The sequence below is a fragment of the Tachyglossus aculeatus genome, unplaced genomic scaffold (assembly GCF_015852505.1).
Source record: "Tachyglossus aculeatus isolate mTacAcu1 unplaced genomic scaffold, mTacAcu1.pri scaffold_122_arrow_ctg1, whole genome shotgun sequence".
Taxonomy (NCBI): domain Eukaryota; kingdom Metazoa; phylum Chordata; class Mammalia; order Monotremata; family Tachyglossidae; genus Tachyglossus; species Tachyglossus aculeatus.
This window is the reverse complement of record NW_024044851.1, coordinates 888095-907981: the sequence shown is the minus strand read 5'-3', so window position 1 is coordinate 907981 and position 19887 is coordinate 888095.

Genomic DNA, 19887 nt, shown 5'->3' with positions numbered 1-19887 from the left:
CCCTGGTCTCCCTCTACCTTCCAGCCCTGGTCCCCCTATCTCCCGGCCCAGTTACCCCTCCGCCTCCCTGGCCTGGTCCCCTCTCCTTCCAAACCATGGGCCATGGGTCTCTCTCCGCCCCGGCCATGGGTTCCCCTGTTCTACCAGCCTTGGGTTCCTTCTACCTCTAAGCCCTGGTCCCTTTATACGTCCCGGCCCTGGAACCCTCTACCTCCCGGCCTAGGTCCCCCTGTCTCCCGGCCCTGGACCTCCAGTCTCCCGGCCTAGGTACTCCACTGTCTCCTAGCCCTGGTCCCCCTCTGTCTCCCGACCCTGGTCCACCTTCTCCAGGCCCAGGTACCCCTCTGCCCCCTGGCCCTGATCCCCCTCTGCCTCCTAGCCCTGGTTGCCCAAGCCTCCCGACCCTAGTCCCCCGTCACCGGGCCAAGGAACCCCTTGCCTCCTGACCCTGATCCCCCTCTACCTCCCGACCCCGGTCCCCGCTCTCTGGACCCCAGCACCCCGCTGCCTCCTGGCCCTGATCATCCTCTGCCTCCGGGCCCTGGTCACCCAAGCCTCCCGACGCTAGTCCTCCGTCTCCCAGGAATCCCTTGCCTCCTGGCCCTGGTCTCCTTCTCTCTCCAGGCCCTGGTCCACCTCTGCCTCCCTTCCCTTGCCTTCCCCCTTCTCGACGCTGGTCCCCCTTTGCCTTCCAGCCCAGGTACCACTCAGCCGCCTGGCACTGGTCCCCCTCTGCCTCCCGGCCCATGTCCACCTGTCTACTGGTCCAGGTCCCCTTCTAAATCCTGGACTTGGTCCCCCTCTGCCTCCTTGCCCTGGTAATAATAATAATGATAATAATAATGATGGCATTGATTAAGGGCTCTCTTTTGTGCAAAGCACTGTACTAAGCGCCTGGTCCCCTTCTGCCTCCCTGCCTTGGTACCCCCGTGCCTCTCGTCCCTGGTCCCCATTTGACTTTCGGCTGTGGTTCCCCTTTACTTCCGAGAATCAGGAGGGACAAGGGCAGGGAGGCACAGGTACCCCTTTGCCTGCCTGTCCTAATCCCTGTTTCCCGGCCCTGGTCCCCCACTACCTCCTGGCTCAAGGGACCCTCTGCCTCGCGGCCCTGGTCCCTTTGAGCCTCGTGGCCCTGGCTTCCCTCTACCTGCAGGCCACTGGGTCTCTCTCCGTCCCGGCCATGGGTTCCCGCTAACTCCCGGCCCTGGTCCCCCTGTTCTGCCAGCCTTGGTCTCAACCCCTCTGCCTCCCGGCCCCGGTCCCCATCTGCCTCCTAGCCCAGGTCCGCCTCTGCCTCCATACGCTGGTCCCCCCTGCTTATCGGCCCCGATTCCCCTCTGCCTCCCGGCCCAGGAACCTCTCTGTCTCCTGGCCCTGGTCCCTCTCGGCCTCCCCGACCTATCCCCGTCTGCCTCCCGCCCTTGTCCCCCTGCCTGCCTGCCCAGGTACCCGTTTGCCTCCCTACCCTGGTCCCCCTTAGTCGCCCTGCCCTGGTCCCCCTCTGCCTCTGGGCCCTGTTCCCTCTGTGCCTCCCGGCTCTGGTCTCCCTCTACCTCCTGGTCTCTCTCTCTGTCCCGGCCCTGGGTACCCTCTACTTCCCGGTCCTGGTACCAATATCTCCCAGCCCAAGTACCTCTCAGCCTCCTGGTCCTGGTCCCGCTCTGACACCCTGCCCTGGTCCCGCCCCGCTTCTCGGCCCTGGTCCCCCTTTGCCTCGCAGCCCTTGTCCCCCTCTGCCTTTCAGCCCTGGTCCCACTTTACGTTCTGTTCCTGGTCCTCCCCGCCCCGACCTTCCAGCCTTGGTCCCCTTCTCCATCCTGCCCCAGTTCCCATTTACGCCCCTGCCTTGTCCCCCATCTTTCTCCCAGACCTGTCCTTCTCTGTCTTCCAGCCCAGGTACCCCTGTGCCTGCCAGCCCTCGCCTCCCTCTCCCTCCTGGCCCTGGCCTTTCTCTCCATCTCGACCCTGGGTCCCCTCTACCTTCAGGCCCTGGCTCCCTGTCTCCAGACCCAGGTAACTCTCTATCCCCTGGCCCTCGTAACCTTCTGCCTCCCGGCCCTGGTAACCCTCTACCTCTTGGTCCTGTTCCCCCTGTTTCCCGGTGCAGGTATACCTCTGCCTCCTGACCCTGGCCCCCCCTGCCTCTCGGCCCTGGTCCCCATCTGACTCTTGGCCCTGGTCCCCTTGTCCCCTGGCCCAGGCACCCCTCTGCCTCCCTGCCCTGGTACACCTATCTCCCAGCCCACATACCCCTCTGCCTCCTGGCCCTGGTCGTCCTCTGCCTCAAAGCCCTGATTCCCATCTGCCTCCCAGCACTGGTCCCTCTGTGCCTCCTGGTCCTGGTCTCCATCTACCTTCAGGCCCTTGGGTCTCTCTCCATCCCGGCCCTGGGTACCCTCTTCCTCACGGCCCTGGTCCCCCTGTCTCCCGTCCCAGGTACCTGTCTCCCGTCTCCCGTTCCAGGTACCCCTCTGCCTCCCAGCCCCGGTCGTCATCTGCCCCCTGGCCCAGGTCCACCTCTGCCTCCATACCCTGGTCCCCCTGCTCATCGGCCCCGATCCCACTCTGCCTCCCGACCCAGAAAACTCACTGCCTCTTGGCCCTGGTCCCCCTTGGCCTTCCCGACCTGTCCCCGTCTGCCTTCCGGCCCTGGTCCCTCTGTGCCTCCCGGCCCCGGTCTCCCTGGACCTCCAGGACCCGGTACCTCTATCCATCCCGGCCCCCCTCTGCCTCTTTGCTCTGGTCTCACTGTCTCCCGTCCCAGATCCCCTTATGCCTCATGATCCCAGTCTCCCCGATTTCTTGGCCATGGTCCTGCTCTACCTTTCGGCCAAGGTACACCTCTACCTCCTGGCCCAGGTCACCCTCTGCTTCCCAGCCCTGGTCCCCCCTGTCTCCCAGCCCAGGTATCCCTCTGCCCCCCGGCTGTGGTCTGCCTCTGCTTCTGCCTCTCTGACCTGGTCACTCCCGCCTCTCTCCACTGGTTCCCCTGTTTCTCAGCCATGGTCCCCATTTCTCCAGGCCCAGGTACCCCTCTGCCTTCTGGGCATGGTCCCCCTGTCTCCTGGCCCAGGTACCCCTCTGCCTCCTGGCCATTGGTCCCCCTCTGCCTCCCGACCCTGATCCCTGTCTGCATCCCGGCCCTGGTCTCCCTCAACCTCCAGGCCCTGGTCCCTCTCTCCATCACGGCCCTGGGTCACCTGTACCTCCAGGCCGTATTCCCCGTTTCCCGGGCAAGGTACCCCCCACCCCTGCCTCCAGGCCCTGGTCCCCCTCGGCCTCCCATCTCTGGCCCCCTCTGCCTCCCTGCCCTTGTCACCTCCACTTTTCCGCCCTGGTCCCCCTTTGTCTCCCGACCCTGGTTCCTCTGTCTCCCGGCCCAGGTCACCCTCTGCCTTCTGGCCCTGGTCCTCCTGTGCCTCCAGGCCCGGCTCCTCCTCTCCATCCCGACTATATACATCCCAGCCCTAATGCCCGCCTCCTGGCCTAGAACGCCTCTTCCTCCTGGCCGTCGGCCCCGTCTCCTGGCCCAGGTACTTTTCTGCCTCCCGGACCTGGTCCCTGTGCATCCCGGACTTGGTCTCCTACCTCCAGGCCATTGGGTCCCTCTCCATCCCGGTCCTTGGTTCCCTCTACCTCCGGGCCCTGGTCCAACTGTATCCCAACCCTGGTACCCCAGTACCTCCCGACCCGGGTACCCCTCTGCCTCCCCACTCTGGTCCCCTTCTACCTCCCATTCCTGGTCCCCCTCTGTCTGCCCTCATCCTCCCCTGGCTCTCGGACCTGGTTCCCCTCTGTTTCTGGACCTGGTCCCCCTCTGCCTCCCGGCCCAGGTACCCCGCTGCATCCTGGCTCTTTTCCGCCTCTGTATCCTGGCCCTGATCCCCCTGTCTCCCGGCCCAGGTAACCCCTCTGCCTCTGGGCCCTGATCCCCCTCTGCCTCCCTATCCTGGTTCCCCCCACCTCTCGGCCCTAGTCCCACTGCCTCCCGACCCACGTCCCTCTGTGCCCCCCTATCCCTGGTCGCTCTGTGCCCCCCGGCATGAATCTCCCTCTACGTCCAGGCCATTGGGTCTCTCTCCGTCATGGGCTTTGTCGCCCTCTACCTCCAGGTCCTGGTCCCCTTGCCTCCTGACCCAGGTACGCCTCTGTCTCCCAGTCCAGATACCCCTCGGCCTCCCGACCCTGCCATGGTCCCCCTCTGCCTCCGTGGCCTGGTCCCTCTGTGCTTCCCGGCACTGTTCTCCCTCTACCTCCAAGCACTGGTCCTTCTCTCCATCGCGGCCCTGGGTCCCCTCTACCTGCCTGCTCCGGTCTCCCTGCCTCCCGGCCCAGGTACCCCTCTACATTCCGACACTGATCCCCTTATTTCCTGGTCCGGGTAACCCGCTGCCTCCTGGCCATAGTCCCCCTCTGCCACTCAGCCTTAGTCCGCCTGACTGCAGGCCCAGGTACACCTCTGCCTCCTGACCCTGGTCCCCCTCTGCCTCCCCGCCCTGGTGCCCCTCTACGTTTTGGGCCTTGTCCTTCTCCTTCACTGCCCTGGTTTCCCTCTACCAACCATCTTTGGTCCCCATGATCTCCGTCCCAGGTACCCCACTACTTCCCGGCCCTGGTCCCTTTGTTTCCCAGTAAAGGTACCCCTCTGCCTCCTGGCCCTGGTCACCCTTTGCCTCCTGACCTAGGTCCCCCTCTGCTTCCCATTCCTGGTCCCTCTCTGCGTCCCTGCCTGGTACCTCCCACCTCTCAGCCCTGGTCCCACTCTGCCTCCCGACCCATGTTACCCACTGAATCCTGGCCCTGGTCCCCCTCTATATCCCAGCTCTGATCCCCCTCAGCCTCTCTGCTCTGCCTGCCCCCTCCGGCTTCTTGGCCCTGGTCCCCTTCTCCCTCCGGCCCTAGTTCCCCTCTACCTCCCCAACTTGGTCCACATCTTCTGCCCGGATCTGGTCCTTCTCTGTCTACCGTCATGGTGCCCCGGTTCGACCCAGCCCTTGTCGCCTTGTACCTCCGGTCCCTGGTTCCCCTCTGCCTCCCGGCCCTGGTCCCTCTGTGCCTGTCAGCCCTCATCACCCTCTACCTCAAGGCCCTGGACATTCTCTCTGTCCCGGCCTTGGGTCCCCTCTACCTCTAGGCCCTGGTACCCCATCTCCGAACCCAGGTACCCCTCTACCTCATGGCCAAGGTCCTCCTCTGCCTTCCCCTCACTGGTCCCCCTCTGCCTCCCGGCCCTGGTCGCCCCCTGCCTCTCTGCCCGTCTCCCTATACCTCCAGGCCCTGGTCACTCACTTGGTCCCGGCTCTGGGTCCCCTCTAACTCCCGGCCCTGGTTCCCCTGTCTCCCAGCCCTGGTACCCCTCGAACTCCCGGCCCAGGTACCCCTGTTTGCCGGTGCAGGTACACCTCTGCCTCCAGGCCCTGGTCACCTTCTGCCTCCCGGAACTAGTCCCCCTCTGCCTCTTAGCCCTGGTCCCGCTTTACTTTCTGGCCTTGGTGCCTCCGGAACTTCCGGCCCCGGTCCCCCTCTCCCTCTGGCCCTATTTCCCCTCTACCTCTTTGCATTGGTCCCCATCGTCCGCCCGGACCTTGTCCCTCGCTGCCTACTGGCATGGTGCCGTGATTCTTCCCAGCCCTCGTCTCCCTATACCTCCTGGCTCTGGCCCCCCTCTGCCTCCGGGCCTTGGTCCCCTTGTGCCTGCCACTCCTTATCTCCCGCTACCTCCTGGCCCCGGCCCTTCTTTCCCTCCCGGCCCTGGTCCTCTGTCTCTGGACCCAGGTACAGCTCTGCTTCCTGGCCCTGGTCCCCCTCTGCCTCCACGCCCTAGTCACCCTCTGCATCCCGGCCCTGGTCCCTGCCTGTCTCTCGGCCATGGTCCTCCTCTACCTCCAGGACCTGGTCATCCATCTCCCAGGCCAAGTACCCCACTGCCTCCCTGCCCTTGTCCCCATGTCTCCCGGCCCAGGTACCCCTATGCCTCTTGGCCCCGGTCCCCCTCTGCTTCCGCGCCCTGGTAGTCCCCGGCCTCTCGGCCCTGGTCCCCCTCGGACCCTTGGCCCTGGTCCACCTCTCCCCGAGCCCAGGTACCCCTCTGCCTCACTGCCCTGGTCCACCTGTCTCAAGCACAGGTACCCCTCTGCTTCCTGGCCCTGGTCCTCTGCCTCCCGGCCCTGGTCCCACAGTACCTGCCAGCCTTAATCTCCCTCTACTTCCCGGCGCTGGCCCTTCTCTCTGTTCTGGCCCTGGGTCCCCTCTACATCCAGGCCTTGGTACCCATGTCTCTGGACCCAGGTAACACTCTCCCTACTGGTCCTGTTCCCCCTCTGCCTTCCCATCACTGTTTCCCCCTCCCTCTAGGTCCTAGTCTCACTCTACATCCAGGCCCTGGTCACTCTCTCATTCCTGGCCCTGGGTCCCCTCTACCTCCTGGCCCTGGCCCCCTCTCCCCCGTCCCTAGTACCCCTCTGCCGCCTCCCAGCACTAGGGGGACCCCTCTGCCTTTCAGCCCTGGTCCCACTCTACTTTATGGTCCGGGTCCCCCGCAAGTTTCCGGCCCTAGTCCCCTTCTCCTTCCAGCCCTAGGTCCCCTCTATCTCACTGCCCTGGTCTCTTTCTTCCACCCGGACCTGATCCCTCTCTGCTTACCGGCAGGGTGCCGCAGTTCTTCCCAGCCCTCGTCAAAGTGTACCTCTCGGCCTTGGGTCCCCTCTACCTCCCGCCCCTGGTCCCCTGTCTCCGCACCCAGGTACCCCTCTGCCTCTTAGGCTTGATTCCCCTCTGACTCTCCGCCATGGTCCACATCTACCTCCCCGCCCTCGTCCCCTCCTCCCTCTCAACCCTGATCCCCCTCTGACTCTTGGCCCTCGTCCCCTTGTCTCCCGGCCCAGGTACTCCTCTGTCTCCCGGACCTAATCCACCTGGCTCCCAGCCCAGATACCCCTCTGCCTCATGGCCCTGGTCCTCCTATACCTCCAGGCACTAATCCCACTCTACCTCCAGACCCTGGTCCCTCTGTGCCTCCTGGACCTGGATCCTCTGTGCCTACTGGCCCTGGTCTCCCTCAACCTTCAAGCAATTGGGTCTCTCCCCAGGCCAGCCCGGGAACCCCTCTACCTCCCAGCCCTGGTCCCCCTATCTCCCCGCCCAGGCACCTCTCAACCTCCCAACCCTGGTCCCCGGGTCTCCTGGCCCAGGTACCCCTCTGCCTCCTGGCCCTGGTCCCCCTCTGTCTCCCAGCCTTGGTCCCCATCTGCCTCCCAGCCCTGGTTCGCCTCTGCCTGCATATCCAGGTTCCCCCTGCTTATCTGCCCCAATCCTCCACTGCCTCCCGGCCCTGGACCCCGTCTCTTGGGCCAGGTACCCCTCGGCATCCCGGCCCTGGACCCCTCTGCCTCCCGGTCATGGTCCCATCTGCCTCCTTGCCCTGGCCACCCACCACTTCTCTGCCCTGGTACCCTTCTGCCTCCCGGACCAGGTACACCTCTGCCTCCTGGCCCAGGTACCCCTCTGCCTCCTGGCCCTAGTCCCTCTGTACCTCCCAGCCCTAGTCTCCTAGTCTCCTATTACCTTGGGTCTCCTCTACCCGTCCTGGCACTGGGTCCAGTCCACATCCCGGCCCGGGTACCACTCTACATTCCGGCCCTGGTCCCCCTGTCTCCTGACCCAGGACTCTTCTGCCTCCCAGTCCTGGTCCCCCTATGCGTCCCTGCCCTGGTCACTCACGCCTCTCAGCCCTGGTCCCCCTCTATCTCCCAGCCCTGAACACCGTCTCCCAGCCCAGGTATCCCTCTGCCTCCGGGCTCGGGTTCCCCCTGCGTCTCGGTCCTAGTACCCCTCTGCCTCTCGGCTGTGGTCCCCCACTGCCTCTTGGCCCTGGTCCCTCTGTCTATGGGCTCAAGTACCCCTCTACCTCCCGACCCTGGTTCCCCTGTCTCCCGGCCTAGGTACTTCTCAACCTCCTGACCATGGTCCCCGGGTCTCCTGGCACAGGTAACCCCTCTACGTCCTGGCCCTGGCCCCCCTGTCTCCTGGACAAAGTACCCACTGCCTCGTGGTCCTGGTCCCCCTCTGCCTCCCAGCCCTTGTCTCTCTGTGACTCCCGGCCCTGGTCTCCGTCTACCTTCAGGCCCTGGGCCCTCTCTCCTTCCCAGCCCTTGTTCCCTCTACCAACCAGCCCTGTTCCCCATGACTTCCGGTCCAGAGGTACCCAACTACCTCCCAGCCCTGGTCCTTTCGTTTCCCAGTCCAGGTACCCCTCTGCCTCCTGGCCGTGGGTCTCCTTCACCTCCCAACCCAGGTCCCCCTCTTCCTCCCAGTCCTAGTCCCCCACTGCCTCCCTGCCCTGATACCTCCCGCCTCTCAGCCCTAGTCCCCCTCTGCCTCCCAGCCAAGGTGCCCCTCTGCCTCCCGGCCCTGGTCCCCCACTGCAGCACAGCCCCGGTACCGCTCTGCCTCTCGGCTATTATCCTCCTCTGCCTATTGGTCCTGGTCACTCTGTTCCCATGCCCAGATGCCCCTCTGCTTCCTTGTCCTGGTCCCCCTGTCTCCCGGGCCAGGTAACCCTCTGCCTACTGGTCATGGTCCCCTTCTGCCACGTTGCCCTGGACCATCTCTGCCTCCCGGCCCTGGTCTTCTTCTGCCTCCAGGCACTGGTCCCGTCTCCTGGGTCTCTCTCTGTTCTGGCCCAGGGTCCCCTCCACCTCCCGGCCCTTGTCCCCCTGTGCATCCCCACCCCAGACTGCACTGCCTCTCAGCTCTGGTCTCCCACTACCTCCCGGGCCTGGTCCCCCGTCTCCTGGCCAAGGTACCCCTCTGCCTCCCTGTTCTGTTCCCTCTGTGCCATGGCCCTGGTACCACTCTGCCGCCCTGCCCAGGTCCCCCTCTGCCTCCCGACCTTGGTTCCTTTCTCTCCGGATCAAGGTACACTTCTGTCTCCCTGCCCCGGTCCACCTGTCTCCTGGCCCAGGTACCACTCTGCCTCCAGGCCTTAGTCACCCACTTCCTCCCGGCCCTTATCCCCCATCTCCCGGATCAAGTAACCCTCTGCCTCCTGGCCATGGTCAACTTCTGCTGCATTGCCCTGGTTCACCTCTGCCTCCCGGCCCTGGTAGCTCTGGGCCTCACTGCCCTGGTCTCCTTCTAACTCCAGATCCTTGGGTCTCTCTCCATCCCGGCCCTGGGTCCCCTCTGCCTCCCAGCCCTGGGCCCCTATGCCTCCCTGCCCCTGTCCAACCCTGTCCTGTTCCCCCTCTGCCTCCCGGCCCTGGCCCCCAATCATCCGGCACAGGTACCACTCTGGTTTCTGGACCTGTTCCCCTCTGCCTACCTGCCCGGGTCCCCCTCTGCCTCCCGGCCCAGGACCCTTCTGCCTTCCGGCCTTGGTACCCCGTCTACCGGCCCAGGTACCCCTCTGCCTCCTGGCCCTGGCACTCCAGTGCTGCCCTGCCCTAGTCCCACTTTGCGTACGGGTCCTGGTCCCCGTCTCTCCCGGCCAAGGTACCCTTCTAAATCCTGGCCCTGGTCCCCCTCTGCCTCCCCGCTCTGGTCCCCCTCTGCCTCCAGCCCCTGTTCCACCGCTGCCTCCCGGCACTGGTCCCAATCTGCCTCCCGGCCTTCGTCCCCCTCTGCCTCCCGGCCCTGATCCCCGTCTGCCTCCCGACCCTGGTCCCCCTCTGCTTCCTGGCCCTCGTCCCGCTCTGCCTCTCGGCCTTTGTAGATCTAGACCTCGCGGCCCTTATTCCCCTCTGCTTCTCTGTTCTGATCGTCCTCTGCCTCCCAGTGCTTGTTACTTTCTGGCACCCGGCCCTGATACGCATCTGCCACCTGCACCTGGTCCCCCTCTACCTACCTACCTTGGTCCCCATTTGCCACCCAGCCCTGTCCCCCGTCTCCCTCCGGCCCTGGTTCGCCCTCTGCCTCTCTGCCCTGGTTCCCCCTGCTTCTCGGCCCTGGTCCCCCTCTGCTTCTGGGCCCAATTACCCCTCTGCCTCCTGGCCCTGGTCCTGTCTGACACCCTGCCCTGATCTCCTTCTAGCTCCTGGTCCTGGTCCTTCTGTGCCTCATGGTCCTGGTTTCTTTCTACCTCCAGCCCTTTGGGTCTCTCTCCATTCCGGCCCTGGGTCCACCATACCTTCTGGCCCTAGTCCCTGTTACCCTTCCCGGTACCCTTCTGCCTCCTGGCCACGGTACCCCTCTGTCTCCCGGCCGTGGTCCCCCTCTGCCTCCCCGCCGTGGTTCCCCTCTGCCTCCCGGCCCTTGTCCCCCTCTGTCTTTCAGCACTGGTCCCACTTTACTTTCTGGCCCTGGTCCCATTCTTCTTCCGGCCCTAGGTCCAATTAAAACCCCTGCCTTGGTCCCCATTTTCTGCCCGGACCTGGTCGCCCTCTGACTACCGGCATTGGTGTCCCCGTTACTCCCAGCCCTCGTCGCCTTGTACCTCTCAGCCCTGGTCCCACTGGGGCTCACGGCACTGGTCCCCTTGTACCTGTCAGCCCAGGTCTCTCTCTTCCTCCAGGCCCTGGCCCCTCTCTCTGTCCTGTCCCTGAATCCCCTCTATCTACCGGCCTAGTTGCCCCTGTCTACAGTCCCAGGTACTCCTCTGCCTCCCGACCCTAGTCCCCCATCTCCCGGTCCTGGTCCTCCTCTGCCCCCAGGTCCTGGTCCCCCTCTGCGTCCAGGCCCTGTTCCCCCTCTGCCTCCCGACCCTGGTCCCGTTAAGCCTCCTGGTCCTGGTCTACCTCTATCTCCAGGCCACTGGGTCTCTCTTCGTACCGGCCATGGGTCCCCTGTACCTCTGGGCCTTGGTCCCCGTGTCTGCCAGCCCTGGTCTCCCTCTACCTCCCGGCCCTGGCCTCACTCTGCGTCCCGACCCCGGGACCCTCTATCTCCTGGCCTAGCTCCCCGTATCTCCCGGCCCAGGTACCACTTTGCCTCCCGGCACTGTTCCCCCGGTCGACAGGCCCTGGTCCCCCTCTGCTTCCCGGCCCTGGTCCCCCTCTGCCTCCCGGCCCTAGTCCCCCTATGCCTCCCTTCCCCTACCCCCCCCCCGCCCACGGCTTCTCAGTCCTGGTCCCCCTTTGCCTCCCGACCCAGGTACCCTTCTGCCTCTTGGCCCTGGTCCCCCTCTGCCTTCAGGACCTGGTACCCCGTCTACTGGCCCAGGTACCCCTCTACCTCCTCGCGCTGATAACACCCTACCCCCCCGGCCTTGTCCCCCTCGGCCTCCAGGCCCTGGTGACACTCTGCCTCCCTGTCCTGGTTCCCCCCCGTGCTTCCCGGCCCAGGTCCCTGTGTGCCTTCTGGCCCTGGTCCCCTTCTACGTCCAGGCCCTTGTTTCTCTCTCCATCCCGGCCCTGGGTCACCTCTACATCCAGGCCCTGGTCCCCCGTCTCCCGTCCTAGTTACCCCTCTGCATTCTGACCCTGATCCCCCTCTGCCACCCTGTCCTGGGCCCCTTCTATATCCTGGCCCTGGTCCCCCTCTGCCTCCCGGCCCTGGTCCATCTCTGCCTCCCGAACCTGGCCCCACATCTCCCTGCCCAGGTACCCCTCTGTCCCCTGACCCTGGTCCCCCTCTGCCTCCTGCCCCTGGTCCCTTTAAGCCTACCGGCCCTGGCCTCCCTCTACTTCCAGGCCACTGGGTCTTTCTACGTCCCGGCGATGGGTCCTCTCTACCTCCCGGCCCTGGTTCCCCTGTTGTACCAGCCCTTGTTTACCTCTACCCCCAGGCCCTGGCCCCTCTCTCTGTCCTGGCCCTGGGATCCTCTACCTCTCGGCCTAGTTCCCCCTGTATCCTGGCCCAGGTAATCCCTTGCCTCCTGGCCCTGGTGCCCCTCTGGCTCCATGACCTTTTTACCTCCTCTTCTCGGCCATGGTCCCCTTTTGCCTCCTGTCCCTGGTACCCCTCTGCCTTCTTACCCTGGTCCCCCTCTGCCTCCCGGCCCTGGTCCCCTGTCTATCGGCCCGGGTACCCCTCTGCCTCCTGGCCCTGGTCCTCCCCTGCATCCAGGCCCTGGTCGCCATCTGACTCCCTGCCCAGGAACCCCTCAGCCTCCTGGCCTTGGCCCCCCGTCTACCGGCCCTGGTCGCCCTCTGCCTCCCGACCCTGGGTTCCCCCTAACTCCCGGCCCTGATCCCCCAGTATCTCCTGGCCCAAGTATCCCTCTGTCACCTGGGCCTGGTCCCTCTCTTTCTCCCGGTCCTTGTCCCCCTCGTCCTCCCAGCCCTGTTCCCCTGGCCAAGGTACCTTTCTTCCTCCTGGCCCTGGTCCCCATCTGCCTCCCTTGGGTCTCTCTCCATCGCGGAGCTGGTTCCCCTTTACCTCCAGGCCCTGGTCCCCAGTCTGCCAGCCCAGGTCCTCCTGGTCCTTGTCCCCCTCTGCTTACATGACCTGGTCCCCATCTGCTTCCCGGACCTGGTACTCCGTAACCTCCCGGCCCTGGTCCCCCCTGCCTCCATGCCCTTGTCTCCCCCGATTCTCGACCCTGGTGCCCCTTTGCCTCCCGGCCCAGGTACCCCTCTGCCTTCTGGCCCTAGTCCCCCGCTGCCATCATGCCCTTATCCCCTTCTGCATCCGGGACCTGGTCACTCTGTGCCTCCAGGCCTTGGTTTCCTCATACCGCCAGGTCCTTGGGTGAGTCTCCATCCCGGCCCTTGGTCCCCTCTACCTCCCAACCCTGGTACGCCTGTCTCCAGGCCCAGGTACCCCTTTGCCTCCTGGCCCTGGTCCGCCCCCGCCACCCTGCCCTGGTCCCCCTATGACACCCTGCCCGGGTCCCCCTCTGCCACCCGGCCCTGGTCCCCCATCTCCCGGGCCTGTTACCCCTCTGCCTCTTCGCCCTGATCCCCCTTTGCCTCCCGGCCCTGGTCTCCCGTCTCCAGGCCCAGGTACCCCTAAGCCTCCCAGCCCTGGGTCCCCTCTAGGTTCGGTCCTGGTCCCCCATCTCCTGGGCGAGGTACACTTCTAAATCCTGGCCCTGGTCCCCCTCTGCCTCTCCGCCCTAGTCCCTTTGAGCCGCCCAGCCCTGGACCCCCTCTGCTTCCCTGTCCTGGTCCTCCACTACCTCCCTGCCTCTCGTCCCCTGGTCCCCCTCTGACTTTCAGCCCTAGGTCCCCTTTTCTTCCGAGAAGTTGGGGGGTGATAAGGGCAGGAAGGCTCAGGTGCCCCTTTACCTGCCGGCCCTTGTCCCCGTTTCCTGGCACTGCTCCCCCTCTGCCTACTGGTGCTGGTCCCACTCTCCCTCCCTGCTCTGGTCCACACCGCCTATCGACCCTGGTCCCCCTCTGCCTCCTGGCCCTGGTCCCCCTGTTTCCCGGCGCTGGTGCCCCTCTGCCTCCTGGTCCTAGTTTCACTCAGCAACCCTGCTTTGGTCCACACCGCCTCTCAGCCCTGGTCCCTCTCTGCCTCCCAGCCCAGTAACCCCTCTGCGTCCCGGCCCTGGTCCCCCTGCCTCAAGACCCAGGTACCCCTCTGCCTCCTGTTCCGGGAAAATCTGTGCCTCCCGGCACTGGTCTCCATCTAGCTCCAGGCCCTTGGGTCTCTCTCCTTTCCGGCCCTGGGTCCCGTCTACCTTCTAGCCCAGATCACCCTGTCTCCCAACACTCAACCCTCTGTCTCCTGGCCCGGGTCCCCCTCTGATTCTCTATCCTGGTCCCCCCTGACTTTCAGCCCTGGTCCCACTCTGCCCCTTGGCCCTGGTCGCCCTGTCTCCCAGCCCAGGTACCGCTCTGCCTCCTGGCCCTGGTCCCCCTCTGCCTCCATGCCCAGGTCCCCATCTGCCTCCCAGCCCTGATCACTTTAAGCCTCCAGGCCCTGGTCTCCCTCTATGTCCAGGCCATAGGTCCCCTCTACCTCCCGGCCCTGATCTCCCTCTACCTCCAGGCCGAAGCCCCTCTCTCTGGCCCGGCACTGGGAGCCTCTAACTCTTGGCCCGGGTCCTCCCCGTCTCCCGGTTCAGGTACCATTCTGCCTCCCGGTCCTAGTCCCCCTGTCTCCCGGCCCCGGTACCCCCTGCCTCCCGGCACTGGTCTCTTATACCTTCCCGCCCTGGTTCTCCTCTGCCTCCCGGCCCTGGTACCCCTCTGCCTCTCTGAACTGGTTATGCCCTGCCTATCGGCCCTGGTCCCCCGTCTCCCAGCCCAGAGATCCCTCTGCCTCCCCTCCTTGATCTCCATCTGCCTCCCAGCCCTGGTCCCTCTGTGACTCCTGACTTCCTTGACCTCCGGGCCCTGATCACTCCCTCTGCCCTGCCCTGGGTCCCCACTACTTCCCGGCCCTGATGCCCCTGGTTCCCAGTCAAGGTCCCCCTCTGCCTCCCCGCCTTGATCTCCATCTGCTTCCCAGCCCTGCTCCCTCTGTGACTCCTGACTTCCTTGACCTCCGGGCCCTGGTCACTCCCTCTGCCCTGCCCTGGGTCCCCACTACTTCCCGGCCCTGATGCCCCTGGTTCCCAGTCAAGGTCCCCCTCTGCCTCCCTGCCCTGGTCCCCCACCCCTACCCCCACTCCGGCCTCTCGGCCCTGGTCCCCCTCTGCTTCCCTGCCCTGGTCTCCCCCCACCTCTCGGGGCGGGTCCCCCTTTGCCTCCCGGCCCCGGTTCCCCATCTACCCCTGGTACCCCTCTGCCTCCTGAACCTGGTCCCCCTCTGCTTACCTGCCCTGGTCCCCATCTGCCACCCGGCCCGGGTCCCCCTCTGCCTCCAGGCCCTGGTAACTCTGTGTCTCCCAGCCCTGCTCTCCTTCTATCTCCAGGCCCATGGGTCTCTCTCTGTCCCGGCCTGGGATCCTCTCTGCTACCCGGCCTAGGTACCCCTCTGTCTTCCGGCCCTGACTTACCTCTGCTACCCTGCCCTGGTCGCCCTCTGCCCTTGGTTCCTGGTCCCCTTTACGTCTTGGCCCTGGTCCCCCACAACGTTCTGGCGTTGGTACTATTCTCCCTCTGGCCCACGGTCCCCTCTACCTCCCTGCCTTGGACCCCATCTTCCACCTGGACCACACTGGTGCCCCGGTTCTTCCCAGCCCTCGTCGCATTATACTTCCCATCCAGGTCCCCCTCTGCCTATTGTCCCTGGTCCCCGGATGCCTTCCAGCCCTGGTCTCCCTCAACGTCCAGGCCCTGGCCCCTCTCCTCGTCCCAGCCATGGTTATCCTCTATCTCACAGCCTAGGTGCCCCTATCACCTGGACCAGGTACCCCTCTGCCTCCTGGCCCCGGTCCCACTCTGTCTTCATGCCCTGGTCCCGCTATGCCTAGCGGGCCTGGTCCCCCGTTCTATCAGCCCTGGTCTCCCTCTATCTCCAGGCCTTGGTCTCTCTCTCCATCCTGGCCCTGGGACCCTCTACCTCCTGTCCTACGTCCCCCTATCTCCCGGCCCAGTTCGCCTTCTGCCTCCTGGCCCTGGTCACCCTATCTCCTAGCCCAGGTAACCCTCTGCCTCCTGGCCCTGGTCCCCCTCTGCCTTCTCACCCTGGTCCCCCTCTGCTTCCCGGCCCTGGCCGGCCTCTGCCTCTCTGTCCTGGTTGTCCCCCGCCTTGCGGCCTTGGTTCCCCTCTGATTCTCAGCCCGATTCCCACTGGCTCCCGGCACAGATACCCCTCTGCCTCCTGGCCCTGGTCCCCCCTGCCACGTCCCTGATTCCCCTGTGACTGCCAGCCCTAGTTCCCCTTTGCTTCCAAGAACAGGGGGAGGACAAGGTCAGGGAGGTAGGAACACCTCTGCCTGCCGGCCCTGGTCTCCGTTTCCCAGCCCTGGTCCCCGTCTGCCTCCCGGCCTTGGTCCCACTCTGTCTCCCGACCCTGGTTACCCTCTGCCTCCCGACCCTGGTCCCCCGTCTCCCGGCCCAGGTACCCATCTGCCTCCTGGCACTGGTCGTCCTCTGCCTCCAGGCCCTGGTCCTCTCGGCCTCCCTTCCATTGTCCCCCCCACGCTTCTCGGCCCTGGTCTCCCGTCTCCTGGCCCAGGTACCCCTCTGCCTATTTTACTTGTACATATTTACTGTTCTATTTATCTTGTCAATGATGTGCATGTAGCTTTACTTCTATTTATACTGATGACTTGACACCTGACCACATGTTTTGTTTTGTTGTCTGTCTCCCCCTTCTAGACTGTGAGCCCGTTGTTGGGTGAGGACCGTCTCTATATGTTGCCAAATTGTACTTCCTAAGCGCTTAGTTCAGTGTTCTTCACACAGTCAGCGCTCAATAAATACGACTGAATGAATAGCCCGGGTCCCCCACAGCTGCCCGGCCATGATCCTCCTCTGCCTCCCAGCCCTGGGTCCCCACAACCTCCAGCCACTGGTCCCCCTCTGACTTCCGCCCCTGGTCTCCCTCTGCCTCTTTGTCTTCGTCACCGGAACTTCTCGGCCCTGGTCCCCCTTTGCCTTCCGGCCCAGGTACTACTCTATCTCCTGGCCCTGATCTCCCTCTACCTCCCGGCCCTGGTTCCCCGTCTTCTGGCCCAGGTACCCTTCTAAATCCTGGTCCTGGTCCCGCTCTGTCTCCCCGCCCTGGTCCAATTCTGCCTCCCGGCCCTGGATCCCCACTGCCTCCCTGTCCTGGTGACTCCCGCTTCTCGGCCCCTGGTCCCCCTCTGATTTTCGCCCTAGTTCCCCCTTATTTCTGAGAAGCGGGGGAGTGATAAGGGAAGGGAGGTAGATTTAATCCCCTGCCTGCTGACCCTGGTCCCCATTTCCCGACACTGGTCCCCCTCTGCCTCCCGGCCCTGGGCCCCTCTGCCTCCTGGCCCTGTTCCCCCTCTACCTTCAGGACCTGGTCCCCCTCTGCCTCCCGGGCCTGGTTCCTGTGAGCCTACAGGCCCTGGCCTCCCTCTATGTCCAATCCATTGGGTCTCTCTCTGTCCCGGCCACGGGTCTCCTTTACCTCCCGGCCCTCGTCCCCCTGTTCTGCCAGCCACGGTCTCCCTCTACCTCCAGGCACCGGCCCCTCTCTCCATCCTGGCCCTGGGACTCTCTACCTCCTGGCCTAAGTCCTCCTGTCTTCCGGCTCAGGTACCCCGTCTGCCTCCCTGCCTTGGTCTTCCCCTGTCTCACGTCCCTGGTCCCCCACTGACTTGCAGCCCTAGTTCCCCTTTATTTCAGAGAAGCGGGGGTGGGGGACAAGAGCAGGGAGGCAGAGGTACCCCTCTGCCTGCCGGCCCTGATCCCCATTTAATGGCCCTGGTCCCCCTCTGCGTCACGGCCCTGGTCTCCCTCTGCCTCCCGAACCTGGTCTCCCGTCTCCGGGCCCTGGTCCCTTTGAACCTCCCGACCCTGGCCTCCCTCTACATCCAGACCACTGGGTCTCTCTCCGTTCCGGCCATGGGTCACCTCTACCTCCCACCCCTGGTCCCTCTGTTTTACCAGCCCTGGTCTCCATCTGCCTTCTGGCCCTGGTCCCCCATCTGCCGGCCTTGGTACCACTCTGCCTACTGGCCATGGTCTTCTCTTGCCTCCCTGCCCTGCTCCCCTCTACCTTCCGCCCATGGTCCCCCAGTCTCCTCTCCCAGGTCTCCCTCTGCTTCCTGGCCCTGGTTTCTCTGTGCCTCCAGGCTGTTGTCCCACCCGCATCTCGGCCTTGGTCCCCCTCTGCCTCTTGGTCCTAGTTCACCATCTCCCGGCCCAGGTACCTTTCTGCCTCCTGGCCCTGGTCTCCCCTGCCATGCTGCCCTGGTCACCATCTGCCTCCAGTCCTGGTTCCCATGTGCCTGCCAGCCCTAGTTCACCCTTACTTCCAAGAAGCTGGGGGGACAAGGGCAGGGAGGCAGAGGAACCCTTCTGCCTGCCGACCCTGGTCCCCCTCTACCTCCAGGCCCGGGTCCCCATCTACCTCTCGACACTAGTCCGTTTAAGCATCCCAGCCTTGGTCCTCTTCTGCCTCCCGACCCTGGTCCCCCATGTCCCCCGGCCCAGGTACCCCTCTGCCTCCTGTCCCTGGTCCCCCTCTGCCTCTAGGCCCCTGTCCCCCTCTGCCTCCCTGCACTTGTTCACCGCACTTCTCGGCCCTGATCCCGCTTTGCCTTCTGGCCCTAGTCCCCCTCTTCCTCCTGGAGGTACCCCTGGGCCTCCTGGCCCTGATCCCCGTTTCCCAGCCCCGGTCCCCCTCTGCCTCCCGACCCTGGTCTCCCTCTGTGTCCCAACCCTGGTACCCCCATCTCCCGACCCAGGTACCCCTCTGCGTCCTGGCACGGGTCCCTCTCTAGCTCCAGACTCTGGACCTCCTCTGCCTCCCAACACTGGTCCCTTTGAGCCTCCCGGCCCTGGCCTCCCTCTACGGCCAGGCCACTGGATCTCTCTCCTTCCTGGCCATGGGTCCCCTCTACCTCCCGGCCCAGGTGCCCCTGTTCTACCAGCCCTGGTCTCCCTCTACTTCCAGGCCCTGGCCCCTTTCTCCGTCCCGGCCCTGGGACCCTCTACCTCCCGGCCTAGGTCCCCCTTTCTCCCGGCCCAGGTACCCCTCTACCTCCTGGCCCTGGTTCTCCTTTGCCTTCCTGCCCTGGTCTCCATCTGCTTCACGGCCCTGGCCGGCCTCTGCCTCTCTGACCTGGTCACCCCCCGCCTCTCGGCCCTCATTCCCCTCTGCTTCTTAGCCCAATCCCAACTGTCTCCTGGCACAAGTACCCCTCTGCCTCCCAGCCCTGGCCCCCCTGCCTCCCGGCCCTGGTCCCCTTATGCCTTCCTGACCTTGTCCCCCCGGCCTCTCGGCCCTGGTCCCCCTTTGCCTCTGGGCCCAGGTACCCCTTTGCCTCCTGGCCCTGGTCCCCCTCTGCCTCCCTGCCCTGGTCCCCGTTTCTGGGCCATGGTGCCCCTATGCCTCCCAGTACTGGTACCCTCTGCTTCCCGACCCTGAACCCCGTCTCCCAGTCCAGGTACCCCTCTGCCTCCTGGCCCTGGTCCCCCTCTGCCTCCAGGCCCTGGTCCCACTCTGCCTCCCAGCCCTGCTCCCTTTGAGCCTCCCAGCTCTACCTCCAGGCCATTGGGTTTCTCTCCATCCTGGCCATGGGTCCCCACTACCTCAAGGCCCTGGTCACCCTGTTCTGCCAGCCCTGATTTCCGCTACCTCTAAGCCCTGGCCCCTCTCTCCGTCCTGGCTCAGGCCCCTCTCTCCATCCTGGTCCTGGGACCCTCTATGTCCCGGCCTAGGTTCCACTGTCTCCCAACCCTGGTCCCCCAGTCTTCCGGCCTAGGTAACCCTCTGCCTTCTGGCCCTGCTCCCCCTGTCTTCTGGCCAAAGTAACCCTCTGCCTCTGGCCCTGGTCCCCCTCTGTTTCGCGGCCCTGGTCCACCTTCTCCCAGCCCTTGTCTCCAATGTCTCCCAGCCCAGGTACCCCTCTGCTTCCTGGACCTCGTTCCCCTCTACCTCCAGGCCCTGGTCACCCTCTGCCTCCCGGCCCTGCTACCTTTAAGCCTCCCGGTCCTATTGTCTCTCTACCTCCAGGCCACTGGGTCTCTCCGTCCCAGCCATGGGTCCCCTCTACGTCCCGGCCCAGGTCCCCCTGTTCTGCCTGCCCTGGTTTCCCTCTACCTCCAGGCCCTGGCCCCTCTCTCCGTCCCGGCCCTGGGACACTTTACCTCCCGGCCTAGGTCCCCCTGTCTCCCGGCCCAGGTACCTCTCTGCCTCCCAGCCCGGGTCCCTTTTTCTCCTGGCACAGGTACCACTCTGCCTCCTGGCCCTGTTCCCCTTCTGCCTCCCCGACCTGGCCCCCTCTGTTTCCCGGCCTTGGTCTGACTCTGCCTCTCTGACACGGTCGCCCCCTGCCTCTTGGCCCTGGTTCCCCTCTGCTTCTCAACCCTAGTGCCCCTGTCTCCTGGCACAGATACCCTTCTGCCTTCCGGCCCTGGTCTCCCTGTATCCGGCCTAGGTAACCCTCTGCCTCCCGGCCCTGGTCCCCCTCTGCCT